The sequence below is a fragment of the Helianthus annuus genome, chromosome 9 (assembly GCF_002127325.2).
Source record: "Helianthus annuus cultivar XRQ/B chromosome 9, HanXRQr2.0-SUNRISE, whole genome shotgun sequence".
Classification (NCBI taxonomy): Eukaryota; Viridiplantae; Streptophyta; class Magnoliopsida; order Asterales; family Asteraceae; genus Helianthus; species Helianthus annuus.
The window spans coordinates 59,919,668-59,931,820 of NC_035441.2; the positions used below are offsets into that span (position 1 = coordinate 59,919,668).

General features: G+C 35.9%; 2 long non-coding RNA genes across 2 annotated transcripts; both read left to right on the plus strand.

Annotated features, from left to right (window-relative positions):
* Positions 1 to 2,397: 2,397 nt before the first annotated feature.
* LOC110874386 lies at positions 2,398 to 6,246 on the plus strand. Its single transcript, XR_004866332.1, has 3 exons — positions 2,398 to 2,870; positions 3,888 to 3,951; positions 6,003 to 6,246. It is a non-coding gene; the product is annotated as an uncharacterized LOC110874386 (long non-coding RNA).
* Positions 6,247 to 8,501: 2,255 nt separating this feature from the next.
* Positions 8,502 to 11,723, plus strand: LOC110874384. Its single transcript, XR_002555903.2, has 3 exons — positions 8,502 to 8,974; positions 9,466 to 9,529; positions 11,577 to 11,723. It is a non-coding gene; the product is annotated as an uncharacterized LOC110874384 (long non-coding RNA).
* Positions 11,724 to 12,153: the final 430 nt, after the last annotated feature.

Genomic DNA, 12,153 nt, shown 5'->3' on the forward strand with positions numbered 1-12,153 from the left:
TGGCATTTTTAGTATTAAGTCTATGCTTACATGATCTAGAATTTTCTAGGCATTTCTTAAAGCACATCATACTCGGTTCTCGTTCTCACCAAGTGTGCTTCTCGTATTTTTGTATTCTCAATTCGTATTGCACTTGGTACTCGTTCTCACCAAGAGTGCTTCTTGTATTTTTACCACTTGTAAAAATTGTAATATTTGTAACATGTATTTCACCCCCGAGAGTTATAAAACAAAAAACAGTTAAAGAAAAGGGGGAGCATGAACTCACAACTTTGTGTTCCTTGCGTCGTGAACTTCACCGGATTTGCTTTGCTAGCGTCGTGACCTAAACGTGTTTTATTAACGTTAGTCACTAGACTTGTGTCGCACAAGTACAAGTCACTATCTTTTGTGTACGTATTTTTTATTAAAATTAAGTTATATTCTTAACTAAGTGTCTTACTTATATTATTTTCCCGAAAATAAATATAAGTATTTTGTATTTTGCACTTTGCACCCGAATTATGTACTTTGTCTTAATATGTTGTATGTGTATTTGCATGTCGTAATATACTAGCACGGATTATACATACCACATACGTCTAGCACAAAGTTTAGTAATCAAGAAATATATATACTTTTCCTCAGATAACATACTTAACATTTAGATACGCAAATTATAACTTATGTCATTTCAACTTAAATATCCAAAACTGGGCTGTTTTCGAGCATTTTTGTGACAACCGGTAATTTACGCCCTTAATTACGTGATTAACAGGCGATTAATACGATAATAAATAGTGTTTAAGACGCAAATTAACTTAATTAGGCCTTTAGAGTGCCTAGGAATGTTATCCGACTATACAGTGCGCAAACGGTGGTTTATAGAGAAACCTGCTGAATACTACGCGACAACAAACTGAAACCGTATGAAATACTGACAACGCTGACAAATATGGATGTTACACGAATATTTTATGCTCATGGGTTGCGATATCAGGAATTACGGACCGCTTACACATGAGATGGGCTTGTGGGCTCTGGGCCCAAGCCCAAAATACACAAGCCTAAACCTACACATAATATATTAGATTTTTCTACAAGACTTTTCTTAAAAATCTATCCAAAATCTCTTAAATATCTTATAAAATCTTGCCAAAAATCTAAACAAAATCCTTATAAAAGATTGTTGTCCCAAAAGTTTAGAACACACAATATTTATAAGATTTTGTTATCTCTATAAAATAAGGGTGTGTATCACCTTTCATTCACAACATATATACAAGAACCCGCAGACTTAAAGTCTGTCTTCTCCTTCACGGTTACACACACAAATAGAGAACATGCCTTTCATCTCCTCTCACCCCTCTCGATTCCAATACAAACAGAACACACACTATTCCTCTCATCCCCTTTTTATTTTTGTCTGATACCACACAAACCAAAATATGCATACTTATCTTCAACACCCTCTCTCTCTCGATACAAACACAGACACAACACACATCTCTCGGCTCACCCTCCTCCCCCGTTTCCCAGTCCGGTGATCGGTGAACCGGTGAAACCGGTGCTGCTTCTCCGACCAGACACCCTCCTCCGAGCAGCAAGTCGGATCACCACCACCACAACCACCACTGTCGGGTGGTGGTGAGCAACAGATAGAGAGAGAAAGATGAATTGGTAGAGGAGAGAGAGTGAAGCGGAAGGAGGGAGAGAACGGAAGAAGAACGAGGGCCGGCGCCGCCGTTCACGGTGGCGCGTGGTGGTGCGTGGCGGCGTCGGCGTGGTTGCCTAGCAGGTGAGAGAGAGACGTAGTGAGAGAGAGAGAGAATGCAAGAGAAAGGAGGAACCGGGCGAAAGGAGTAACCGGTGGCGGCAGCGCCGTGACGGCGATGGCGAATCTCCGGCTTGTCTGGTTTTTCTGGTGAGAATCGGCTTTGTAATACTTGAAAAAAAAAATAGAAAACCCTAAAGTAATAAATACTGATTAAACATGTCTTTGTTAACCGAATTTAATACGGAAGCGACAAATAATTAGCTTGCATTAAACGAACCTTATATGTTTAGATATGAGTTGATAGGTAAATGCTAGTAAGTAATTTACGTACACATTTGTTTATACTCAATTCAATTGAATTATAATAGATTAAAGTCTATTAAATAGTATAGTTAACTAAATGATTCATTTTGTACTTGGCCTTAAACCTAGGGGTGTGTATTGAAAATTTCAATTAATTCAAATATAGTCTGAATATCTTCTCTAAATTTGAATCGCAAATTTCACTGCATAAGAAACAAATCCCGTGAAATTCGGAATTTGATTTCCATCTAACTCGTTTTAACATCAATACGCGGATATAAACCCACATAACTTCTTCACCCACATTTTTTTTTTGTTTTACGAACCCCATCCTCAACTGTTCCGTTACTGTGAACCACCACTCGCCAACAGCCATGGCAATCGCCGCATCCGTCGCCGCCACCGGACCACACGACCGCTAACCACTGCCATCCCGTTCAAACGTCGCAATCGGCAACTTAGTTCTGTTCGCCTTCCCCTACGAAACCGATCGATCCGTTGTGTTCTTTTTACAACGTTGTGGAAGTGGAACCACCCATCGACATGTGCCACCTCTCTTCAGTTTAAGCACCGCAACCGTTTACAACTGCACCACCAAGCCTCCGCAAACCAGACGCGCCGCCCTTCATGCCGCACAAAAACCACACGCTGCCGCACATGGCCGCTTCTCGTTTGCGGCCACTGGTTCAGTCATCCAAGATCTCCGAATTCACGAACAGCCACCGGGACACCCTCTTGTTCGATCAACCTCCGCCCTACCGAAATTTTCTGATAAACAGTCACGGGGTCGACCTCCGCATTCTTCATTCAGGTAACTAACCAACTAACATGTCAAGTTTCCTATAAATCATACATTGGTTTGATAGCCATTTGAGTCCGATCATGGGGTTATGGTAGCCTATTTGGAAGTTGGATAGGTTCTCTTTCTTAATTTCATGCTTAAAGCTATATTCGAAAAGATAAAAATGGTTTTTCTTATTATTGAAAGTTATGATACTTTCATGCAAATGAAAGTTTTGTAGGGTTTTTTTTTATTACGTATACATATGTTATAACAAAACATCAGTATTTTTTTACCTATAAATAAGAACTAGTTGATTTTCCGACCCCGCGTTGCGGCAGGGATCTAATGTCTGCAAAACGCGTGTCGACAACGGCAAGCGGATACCGAATATCAAAACATAGATAAAAATGACGTAGTAACGATAGTTACTCCGTCCTAAAAACGATTTTAAATAATCTAATTCAAACGAAATACAATTTACTTACCACGTGTATGCAAAGCAATCTAAACGGTGCAATACTTGCGTTGCTACGTGGCATGAGCTCAAAGGTGATGTTAGGGATGAGCTTGGTACCGAGACCGCCCAAAAGTGGGTACCGGTACCGAATATACCTGCTACGGCACCAGTACGGTATCAGTATTTGAGGATGAAAAACCGTACCGAAAATGTCAAAAGTCGGTACCGAATTGCTACCGAAAATGTCAAAAATCGTTACCAAATCGATACCAAAGATATACCAAGTTACCAAGTTTGGTTGCTTATCCGTATGCGGTGGTTCAAAGTTACTATTCAAAAGCATTAGAAATTATATTAATAAGAATAAGAATAAGAATAAGAATTATTACTATATTGTTAAAATGAAGTTTGTTAATAAGAATTATACATACATATTATGATGAGCACATATACACATACGGTATATGATTTTATTAAATAAGAATTTTAATTCCAACGGCTAATTCTTCAAAGAAAACCGTTGACGACCTCATATTCGGAACTCGAGCAACGCTACAATATTGATGTTTAAGATATTTCATATCTAGGTAGTCTTGTAGCATTTCCAAGTCGGACGCTAATGTTTTGTTAAGTCCTGACTTACGCCTTAAGGTACGGATTCGTGACCCTTTACATCGTAGTATAATTTTATTTTTCGTCACTCGTTGGTTCGGATTCTATTTTCTTTTCATCGTAGTATACTTTTATTTTTCGTTACTCGTTGTTACGGATTCTGTTTCGATTACATCGTAGTATCTTTTATTTATTAGATTCATTACTCGTGGTACGAATTCTTTAGTCTTCTCGTCATAGTATTCCTCTTTATCATATCCGGTACTTTGTAGTACGGATTATTGTCTTCATCTTATAGTGTTATTTTCATGATTCGGTACCTATATTCGTTTGATATGTGATACATTATAGGAGTTGGTTTGTATTTGTTTGTTTGTTTATTAGTGTGTTGTAACATGCCATACCTCAGATTTGTACTCATGGTCGCATGTTCCTGTTAGTATTATTTTTAGTTGCCTTTAAATTATTTATAAGGCCTTAGTATTTCTACTTTGTCACCCAAGCATGTCTGACTTATCGTTTGGGCGTCAACGGCATGACACTTATCGTGACAGTGTGTAATAAAAGTTCACGGCGTCTCTAGCTCGTTCTTGTGTAGCACCTTAGCCACTAGAGGCGTATAGATCGATCTTAGCTCTGAGTCTGAGTTTGTTTGTCTGGAGATGGAATAATGGGTGAACGCCACACTCACCGTCTCATAGGTGCATGGACTAGCTAGCTGTGTACCAGTCTGTTCTGTTTATGGCTTTGGGTGCTTCCATGTTACACGACTTAGTTTGTTGATATATCTGTCGTGTAAGTTAGTATATGTTTATGTATGTGAATATGTTCAGTATCTGTTCTTCTGATATGTGTGATATGTTTTGTACGCATCTGATTATGCCTCCGATCATGTAAGGGGTTATGCTTCCGATTATGTTCAGTATCTGTTGTGATATATGTACGCATATGGTTATGTTCCCGATCAGTATTGGGTTAAATATGCTTCTGACTATGTTCAGTGTCCGATTCTGTTATGTATTAGTCATGTCTGTTTTGACTCAGTATCTATACTGGTTTGTATCAGTTTCTTCTCAGTATCAGTCTTGATTAAGATTTAGATCCGGTGTTATACGTTTAGTTTGTATCCGTCAGTACATGTATTCAGTATTTGATTCAAATCTGTTCTATTCTTGTCGTTTGGTCTGTCTTTATTTCGTGTCGAATCTCTCAATCGATTTACGTAGTTTCGTTAGCATTTTATTAGTCTACATATAAGCTTAGATTATCTAAAGTATTTTGTTTACTAAATAATATTCTCTAAAGTTATAAAAACAGTTATTTTGATTAAATAATAAACTTATGAATATTGATTAATTAAAGATATGAAGTTGAATCTAAACCTGTATTTAAAGATAATAGTTCGACAATTCTTTTCTTTTAGAGATCATGGGATTTTAAATGGTATTTATGGCTTAGCTATTTGTTTTGATCTGTTTCCCATGTCGTTTTATGGAATGGTCGAAAGTGTTTCATTCGGAAATCCAGATTACTTAAATTATTCTATTTTTTATAATATAACTTTTCAAAGTTAGAAAATTAGTTCTTTTTTTTTTCCAATGATGATTTGCTATGAATATGATAACCTATTTTTTTTTTTTTAATTTGTTCAAACGTTTCATTTACAAACGATAGGTTAGAATTTTTTATTGTTGTATGAATACTAGATTATTTAAATGATGTTTTAAAATAAGTCCGTTTATACAAGATAAAATGCTTTTGACATCATGGTCAACGATGTATCAGTTTCTACTTTCTAAATCGGTTTGTGTTGGGTTCGGTAGCAGTTATGTATACGTCTACCTTTTGTTTCCGTATTAGTTTCCGTTAAAATTTCAGATTAGTTCGTGTATCAGTTTTTGCATCAGTCATGTGCCTCCATTTGTTTTCAGTAATCGTGTCAATGACCGTTTCAGTTCAGTCTCAGTTCTGTTCTGTTGTGTTTTGCTTCCGCTGATATGACTTTACTTGTACTGTTGATTTCTCCGTTACTGAGCAACTTTTGGCTCAGCCGTATTTTTCTTTTTGTGGTTGTCTTATTTGTTTTACAGGTAATCTGGGATAATATGGGATTTCAGTGAGGAGCGTTAGGAAGTTGCTGACCAAGATTCTTTATTTCAGTAACGTAATAAAATGTAATTAAGATCTTTCATTTAATGTTATGGGTTGGTTTTTGGTTTTGATATCTGTAAGAGTGACACGTCAGCCCTATTCGGGTTGGGGTGTTACAATTATGGTATGAGAGTAAAGGCTCTTTCCTGTAGAAAACTTAAACATTAAAAACGAAACCTGTGAGGTAATGGGTAGACATTGGGTTAGGATTTCAACTTTCGCCCAACCTTCATACTCTTTAGTGTGTGGCCTTTGCGCCTATTTATTTGATTTTTTTTTAATTCACTTTTGGAAAATTATGTATCTCGACTTGGTCGAATAACTATGCTATCACCATTGCGATTTCATTATCGAATTCATGAATGTCTCACGATCGAAGGAAGTACGACACCGAATAAAGTCGACTACGTGCCCCAAGGACGTTGCTGCCATACATGTTCCAAGAGGTGTTTCACGTCATATATGTATTTTAGTAGTATCGACGCTCAGGATTAAAATACCGTCTCATTGTATTTATTATTATTATTATTATTATTATTATTATTATTTTTATTATTATTATTATTATTATTATTATTATTATTATTATTTTAAACTATAGCTGGCCATGATTCGTTTATCGTCACGTTGCCTTTCTTTACATTTTGAATATGTCATTAAGATGCATGACAGGAGAACTATTAGGGCACATATGTAAGGTAATTGACAATTATGGTCATGAACATAATCGTGAATCACAGGTACATATGTGCGCTTTTGGGTTCCTATTTTGTAGATTGGTGCATATCCTAATCCATTTACGTTCTGGTACTCCGAAATCTAATTTTTTTTATTTGGTTTTGAACGCATTTAATTTAATTTGATTCGGTCCCCGTTTACCTTGTAACGTCGGTAACTCCATATTATTTGACTAGTGTGTAGTATGCGATTATGCAATCTGAAGTCAGTTCCATATGCATTAGATACCTTAATTTCATAGATTGTAGTATTAAATAGTATAGTTGATTCCCATACACACTACTAACATATGAATTTTTATTAGTGACATTTGAATTTGAATGAATTATAACTTAAGATGTGGGATGTTAAACAATCCAACCTTTTGAATAACCTATGTTTTAATTTGAACTTAAAATTTTTGAATTAATAAGATGTGTTACCGTAACACGTTGTTTTGGTAATCTTAATAAGATGTGTTATCGTTCCTTAACTGGGTTAGAGACCCGCTATTACACAATTTTTTTTCTTCTTAATGTAACTAACATATTTTTTTTATTATTACTATATGACGATTTACACAACTATGATTGTAACAATACCTCAAAGTACAAAGGATATAAGTTTTCAACCAGCTTGTATTAATTTGTTATGCAGTATATATGTATTCTGTAGGTGAGATAAGATATAAAGTGCACAGATTTAAGGACTTAATCAATAGATTATGGACAATCAAAAGATTTATTTACTCACACATAAAATACCTTTAGTATGCATTTAATATTTTCTTTTAACACCGGTAGGACATATTATATTTGTTCATGTCGAAGAAAGTTAGTGAATCAAAAGTCTTACTAAAGTAACAGTTACATGTGTACTTGCTTGGGTCCTTATTTGGGTCTAATTATTTCAAAGCAGGTCCAGATAAGCAATAAAATGGCCCGAAAGTTATCCATAATATATTGTTTAGTAGGATGTTTTTTTTCTCGACTAAACCTATTTGTACCTTGGTGTACTGTATTTCTTATCATCTGAACCAACTATGTTCTAGTCTAAACTTTGCTATAATATTATTTCTCTACCATCTAAATTTATGTTATGAAGTTTAATTCATAAATCTTGAATTCTACGACTTTAATACTTCATCATTTAGACATGAGATAATTGTACATGTTCTCTAAGGTGCTCTACTTAACAATTTCGAGAACGAAATTTTTTTTTAGGTGGGTAAAATTGTAATACTTGAAAAAAAAATAGAAAACCCTAAAGTAATAAATACTGATTAACCATGTCTTTGTTAACCGAATTTAATACGGAAGCGACAAATAATTAGCTTGCATTAAACGAACGTTATATGTTTAGATATGAGTTGATAGGTAAATGCTAGTAAGTAATTTAAGTACACATTTTTTTATACTCAATTCAATTGAATTATAATAGATTAAAGTCTATTAAATAGTATAGTTAACTAAATGATTCATTTTGTATTTGGCCTTAAACCTAGGGGTGTGTATTGAAAATTTCAATTAATTCAAATATAGTCTGAATATCTTCTCTAAATTTGAATCGCAAATTTCACTGCATAAGAAACAAATCCCGTGAAATTCGGAATTTGATTTCCATCTAACTCGTTTTAACATCAATACGCGGATATAAACCCACATAACTTCTTCACCCACTGACCCACATTTTTTTTTTGTTTTACGAACCCCATCCTCAACTGTTCCGTTACTGTGAACCACCACTCGCCAACAGCCATGGCAATCGCCGCATCCGTCGCCGCCACCGGACCACACGACCGCTAACCACTGCCATCCCGTTCAAACGTCGCAATCGGCAACTTAGTTCTGTTCGCCTTCCCCTACGAAACCGATCGATCCGTTGTGTTCTTTTTACAACGTTGTGGAAGTGGAACCACCCATCGACATGTGCCACCTCTCTTCAGTTTAAGCACCGCAACCGTTTACAACTGCACCACCAAGCCTCCGCAAACCAGACGCGCCGCCCTTCATGCCGCACAAAAACCACACGCTGCCGCACATGGCCGCTTCTCGTTTGCGGCCACTGGTTCAGTCATCCAAGATCTCCGAATTCACGAACAGCCACCGGGACACCCTCTTGTTCGATCAACCTCCGCCCTACCGAAATTTTCTGATAAACAGTCACGGGGTCGACCTCCGCATTCTTCATTCAGGTAACTAACCAACTAACATGTCAAGTTTCCTATAAATCATACATTGGTTTGATAGCCATTTGAGTCCGATCATGGGGTTATGGTAGCCTATTTGGAAGTTGGATAGGTTCTCTTTCTTAATTTCATGCTTAAGGCTATATTCGAAAAGATCAAAATGGTTTTTCTTATTATTGAAAGTTATGATACTTTCATGCAAATGAAAGTTTTGTAGGGGTTTTTTTTTATTACGTATACATATGTTATAACAAAACATCAGTATTTTTTTACCTATAAATAAGAATAAGAATTATTACTATATTGTTAAAATGAAGTTTGTTAATAAGAATTATACATACATATTTTGATGAGCACATATACACATACGGTATATGATTTTATTAAATAAGAATTTTAATTCCAACGGCTAATTCTTCAAAGAAAACCGTTGACGACCTCATATTCGGAACTCGAGCAACGCTACAATATTGATGTTTAAGATATTTCATATCTAGGTAGTCTTGTAGCATTTCCAAGTCGGACGCTAATGTTTTGTTAAGTCCTGACTTACGCCTTAAGGTACGGATTCGTGACCCTTTACATCATAGTATAATTTTATTTTTCGTCACTCGTTGGTTCGGATTCTATTTTCTTTTCATCGTAGTATACTTTTATTTTTCGTTACTCGTTGTTACGGATTCTGTTTCGATTACATCGTAGTATCTTTTATTTATTAGATTCATTACTCGTGGTACGAATTCTTTAGTCTTCTCGTCATAGTATTCCTCTTTATCATATCCGGTACTTTGTAGTACGGATTATTGTCTTCATCTTATAGTGTTATTTTCATGATTCGGTACCTATATTCGTTTGAAATGTGATACATTATAGGAGTTGGTTTGTATTTGTTTGTTTGTTTATTAGTGTGTTGTAACATGCCATACCTCAGACTTGTACTCATGGTCGCATGTTCCTGTTAGTATTATTTTTAGTTGCCTTTAAATTATTTATAAGGCCTTAGTATTTCTACTCTGTCACCCAAGCATGTCTGACTTGTCGTTTGGGCGTCAACGGCATGACACTTATCGTGACAGTGTGTAATAAAAGTTCACGGTGTCTCTAGCTCGTGCTTGTGTAGCACCTTGGCCACTAGAGGCGTATAGATCGATCTTAGCTCTGAGTATGAGTTTGTTTGTCTGGAGATGGAATAATGGGTGAACGCCACACTCACCGTCTCATAGGTGCATGGACTAGCTAGTTGTGTACCGGTCTGTTCTGTTTATGGCTTTGGGTGCTTCCATGTTACACGACTTAGTTTGTTGATATATCTGTCGTGTAAGTTAGTATATGTTTATGTATGTGAATATGTTCAGTATCTGTTCTTCTGATATGTGTGATATGTTTTGTACGCATCTGATTATGCCTCCGATCATGTAAGGGGTTATGCTTCCGATTATGTTCAGTATCTGTTCTGATATATGTACGCATATGGTTATGTTCCCGATCAGTATTGGGTTAAATATGCTTCTGACTATGTTCAGTGTCCGATTCTGTTATGTATTAGTCATGTCTGTTTTGACTCAGTATCTATACTGGTTTGTATCAGTTTCTTCTCAGTATCAGTCTTGATTAAGATTTAGATCCGGTGTTATACGTTTAGTTTGTATCCGTCAGTACATGTATTCAGTATTTGATTCAAATCTGTTCTATTCTTGTCGTTTGGTCTGTCTTTATTTCGTGTCGAATCTCTCAATCGATTTACGTAGTTTCGTTAGCATTTTATTAGTCTACATATAAGCTTAGATTATCTAAAGTATTTTGTTTACTAAATAATATTCTCTAAAGTTATAAAAACAGTTATTTTGATTAAATAATAAACTTATGAATATTGATTAATTAAAGATATGAAGTTGAATCTAAACGTGTATTTAAAGATAATAGTTCGACAATTCTTTTCTTTTAGAGATCATGGGATTTTAAATGGTATTTATGGCTTAGCTATTTGTTTTGATCTGTTTCCCATGTCGTTTTACGGAATGGTCGAAAGTGTTTCATTCGGAAATCCAGATTACTTAAATTATTCTATTTTTTATAATATAACTTTTCAAAGTTAGAAAATTAGTTCTTTTTTTTCCAATGATGATTTGCTATGAATATGATAACCTATTTTTTTTTTTAATTTGTTCAAACGTTTCATTTACAAACGATAGGTTAGAAATTTTTATTGTTGTATGAATACTAGATTATTTAAATGATGTTTTAAAATAAGTCCGTTTATACAAGATAAAATGCTTTTGACATCATGGTCAACGATGTATCAGTTTCTACTTTCTAAATCGGTTTGTGTTGGGTTCGGTAGCAGTTATGTATACGTCTACCTTTTGTTTCCGTATTAGTTTCCGTTACAATTTCAGATCGGTTTGTGTATCAGTTTTTGCATCAGTCATGTGCCTCCATTTGTTTTCAGTAATCGTGTCAATGACCGTTTCAGTTCAGTCTCAGTTCTGTTCTGTTGTGTTTTGCTTCCGCTGATATGACTTTACTTGTACTGTTGATTTCTCCGTTACTGAGCAACTTTTGGCTCAGCCGTATTTTTCTTTTTGTGGTTGTCTTATTTGTTTTACAGGTAATCTGGGATAATATGGGATTTCAGTGAGGAGCGTTAGGAAGTTGCTGACCAAGATTCTTTATTTCAGTAACGTAATAAAATGTAATTAAGATCTTTCATTTAATGTTATGGATTGGTTTTTAGTTTTGATATCTGTAAGAGTGACACGTCAGTCCTATTCGGGTTGGGGTGTTACAGGCTTGGTTCAGTTCAGGTTAGTGGTTCTACCCAGTTCCTTTTTCGGGTCTCAATTGCTTTGATTTTGGGTTCACAATAGTAAAGGAGCTCTCGGGTCGGGACTTGGAAACCCGGGTCAGATTCAAGTATGGTTCAGATTCAGTTGTGGTGATGTTGTTTCAGGTGGTGGAGATTATGCTCAGTGACTATGTTTTGGTTAAGAGCGGTTCTAGTCAAAACTATGGTTTGGGTTTTTAAAGTAACGTCTAGGGTTCGGGCCATTTCATTGTTCGGATCGCGACAAAATCTCGGGTTCGGGCATCGAGTCGACTCGGTCAAACCGAGTCAACTCAGTCAACCCTGGTCAATGGAGTGAGTCAACTCAGTTGACCCGGTCAACCGAGTCAATGCCGCGAGT